Genomic DNA, 4,149 nt, shown 5'->3' with positions numbered 1-4,149 from the left:
TTGCACTTAGTCTATTCCTTATATCCTTATTGTTTCATTCTGTGGCACTGGTAAGATGGGGAGGGATCCCTGCTCTGAGTGTCTCATGACAAAGACTAGCTTAAAACAAACTTTGAAAATAATTTTAAAAATAGCTGAGACTCAAACTCCCCACCTGCTAATGAGCACTGCAGTTAATCTTTCAAGGACTACTGTTAAGTGGAGCACAGCAGAGCAGAAAGCATGCATGGCGAAAACATGATGCTAACACTAAGGCCGGGTCTATCCTCAGTCTTCACACAAATGTGACTAAATTAGTACGTCAAAAAAAGAAAAAATTAAACCAATGCAAACTCCTGCTGTGGATGTACTTGCCAGTTGAAAGGTGTTCATACTTAGCTAACAAAAGCTAAATAATATAAACTATTTGAAACATGTACATTTGTTTATACTAAAGAGGTTGTACTAATTTTTTTTAATTAAATGAATACACAGAACTGATTTTAAAGTGGTGCAAAAATGATGTGTAGGCAAACACTGGGGCTATGTCTACACATGCCACGTATTCTGGAAGTGGCATTGTAATGAGCCATCTGGAGGACGCTAATGAGGTGCAGATGTAAATTTCCCATGCCTCATTAGTATATGGGCATGTGATTCAGAGTTCAGAAGAAGCTATTCCGGACTCCAAAATACACATGCAGATATGTGGCCTGCGGGGATCTTCTGGAAGCTCCCTCTTCCTCAAAATTTTGGGGAAAGGGGGCTTCCAGAAGGATGGTTTCCTTCCATAAGGTCCCCATGGGCCGTACACCTGCACATGTATTTTGGAGTCTGGAACAGCTTCTTCCAGACTCCGATTCACATGCCTATATGCTAATGAGTCATGGGAAATTTACATCCGTGCTTCATTAGCATCTTCTGGACAGCATTACCATCCCGCTTCCGGAAGAAACAGCACGTGCATATGTAGCCTAGGAGTTAGTATTGTGGTTACAGTATGCATGCTTTATTAGTGCTGCTGTATTTGTTTGCATTCACATCTGGAGCATACTCTCGCACATCACTAAGTCTTGCTCTGAGTATAGTTTTTTCTCTAGGCATGAGATGAAAGATTGCCACACTCAGACAGAAAGACAGGTGAAATACTAGGGTGAATTAAGTCAATGTATTAATACCTGTAAAACACACAGACCATATTTGCCACATTCTATAGGGTTTCAGACTAAATCAGCTACCTAAAAATGGAAACATTGCAAACAGTGTCTGCCTCCTTTACTAATATACTATACTATTAAAGGAAATTTAGACTTCCATTTAACTACTTTCATCTAGGGCTTAGGTGTTTTCCAGCTATTTGTCCTTTCTGGGTCTGAGAAACAGAAGAAGATAGCCTTGAGGTTCTATATTTTTTTAAATAATTTGTGTATTTTCCATTAATGTAGTTTATATAGAGAAACAAACTTTTTCTATTTGAATCAAGGCATTTTTGTTTTAGATCAACTGGTGAGAGTTAACAATTGCACAATACAGACAAAATTTAACATAATTGTCTCAAATATTTTCCTTTCCCTTAACAGGTAAACTAAAACTCTGCTAACTTAGGCAAATGCTGCTAAAGCTATGAAGTATCTCGACTCCTAAAGAGTGCTGGTATTTAGATGACATCTATATTCAAATGTCTTAGAACACGTAACTACAATACTCTTGAGCTAATCCTAACAGCTCACAGTTTCAAACATTTTTTTTCCCTGTGTGCAGATAGTTTTGGTGACTAATCTTATGAGAACCTCTCTAGAATCATTCCGATTCACATACTTTTTTGTGTTATAGCTATAGCTGTTTATACCTTTAATTTATTAGCTAATCTACTCAGTAATTTTTCTATTATAGCTCATGTAGAGCTGAAACACTAGTGGGGGAGGGGAAAGAAGCAATGTCTTACAGAGATAATGAAGTAATAAAAAGTATAACAAAAGAATAAGAAGATCAATCCCTCTAACTTAATCATCTGTGCTGCCTGTGAAATGCTGCCAGTTAAGAGACAAATGGTAAGCTGTTAGCATTCATCTAGTCCTCATGAAAATGTTTGTGTTATTAGCACCTTGCTCTCATAATTTCCTACTATTACTCTTTTGTGTCTCAGTTTTGCTGCATTTTGCTTAGGGGGACCATGTCTTCCTGTCCCAAATATGGGACAGGGAGTTGCGGAGGGAGGGTGGATCCTCCCAGATGCACCAAGCCCCATGGAAGCAGCCAGGCACGTGTGCTCCTGGCCCCAGGGAAGCAGCAGTCATGAGCACCCCCAGCCCCCAAGGGACTTAAATACAGGACAGTTGATCCCTTTTAAAAAATAAGTTTGATGACTTTTTGCCGTCCCAGCTATGGGACCGTCTCGCCCAGTATGGGATGGATGGTCACCTTAATCTTGTCTTTAGCCAAACTCTTTAGCCCAAAGACTTTTTATAGTATGTTTGTGCACTGGGTCTTGATCTGACTACATGCTACAATAGTATAAAACTTATATAGATCCACAACCCCCCCACCCCCCCCCAAAAAAAAATCTTTAATGCCAGACACAGAAATAACGTAGCAGCACTTAAGTTTAGCAAAAAGAGTAAAAAGACCCAGTTAAAGAACATCATCTAGACAGGTAACCTGCAATGGTCTTTGCTTTTTATCAAAGCACAGGTTCTATAATTACTAGAGCAATTCTACAGCACAGAATATCTTTTATATAGAAAAGGGCAAGCAAAAAAGTAGTAGAATTTGATAAGTTTGAAATCACATAGCAGGAGCTCTGTAAGCTTTTTTGGGTGTGGCAGATGTCAATGTTCCCTCTATTTTTTTCCATGTGTGTGGAATAAACTATGTGCACAGAGGAATATGCAGACATGCACCATCAATAGAAACGCATGCTGCTGGCTGTGGGTGCCCTGCTAATCAAGTAGTAGGCATTTTAATCTCTCCATCACCTAAGCACTCATTTTAGAACAAGTATCAGAAAGGTAGCCATGTTAGTCTGTATCTTCAAAAACGAGAAGTCCTGTGGCACCTTGTAGACTAACAGATATTTTGTAGCATAAGCTTTCATGGGCAAAGACCCATGATGAAGCCAGTCTTTGCCCAAGAAAGCTTATGCTCCAAAATATGTTAGCCTATAAGGTGCTCCAGGACTTCATCTTAGAACATTGGCCTACATCTTGATAGAGCATCCTGACCATTGTCCTTCTCTGTATTAGCAATTAACGGTTCAGCATGGATCCAGGTACTGTTGGTAGACAGGCTTCTGGGGGCAAGTGTGAAAGTTGAAATGACCCTCAAACATTTTAATTCATTATAGGTTTTGGTCAAAGCCTTCAGATTATATTGAGATCATTTTCAGTCAGGTAAAGGGTTCATTTGCTACAAGCAAGTGGAATTTTATTTATATAATTACCTTGACTAGTTTTGAGTTACACAAAGAGACACAAAACTGGCTTTACTGTAAGCAAGGTCTGTGACTCAAGCCAGGGTGAAAGTACTCATGCTTTCCTCATGTTTTCACAATAATTTAACATATGTTTATGCAACTGAAGGTGGTGTGCTAAATTTTTTTGAAACCTGCCTGCTGACCCAAATCTGTAGTGGTGACAGTTTGAGTTGATTTAAATTAAATCAGGATTTGGGTCTCCATGCATAGTTCACTTCAAGGGAATCAGAATGCTTACTCCTGTCTTTTGCTCTGAACTCTCTCTGTACTACTCTACAGGGGAAGAGAAATAATTAAATAGGATCCTCAGTTGTGAAAAAGCAGTGATCCCCTTCAGCCTTTCTGCCCTGGTGTACTTTCAAGATCTTCCACTTCCTGCATTGGCCAGCGACGGGTGCTTCATTTCTGGGCCTAGGGCGGCCGTGGAGGGGGACAGAGAAGGAGGGAGTGAGAGTGACAGTAATTTGCTCGGGAGCAGCCCCTGTCTGGCCCGGGAGGGGAGGATGCTGCCTGGGAGCAGCGAAAGAGGGAGGGCAGAGGCGCTGGCTGTGAGTGGCTGCCTGGGAGCAGGGAGGAGAAGATTCTCTGGCCTGTGATTGGAGGGGGCTGGTCCCCGCAGTGACGCTGCCCGCCCGCTGGCGGCGCCTTTGAGCTCCCTGGCCAGGCTCTCCTCAGAGCGCGGGCAGCTGCGAGGCTGC

Source organism: Carettochelys insculpta, chromosome 18 (genome assembly GCF_033958435.1).
Source record: "Carettochelys insculpta isolate YL-2023 chromosome 18, ASM3395843v1, whole genome shotgun sequence".
In the NCBI taxonomy this organism is placed as follows: Eukaryota; Metazoa; Chordata; order Testudines; family Carettochelyidae; genus Carettochelys; species Carettochelys insculpta.
This window is presented reverse-complemented; position numbering follows the sequence as displayed.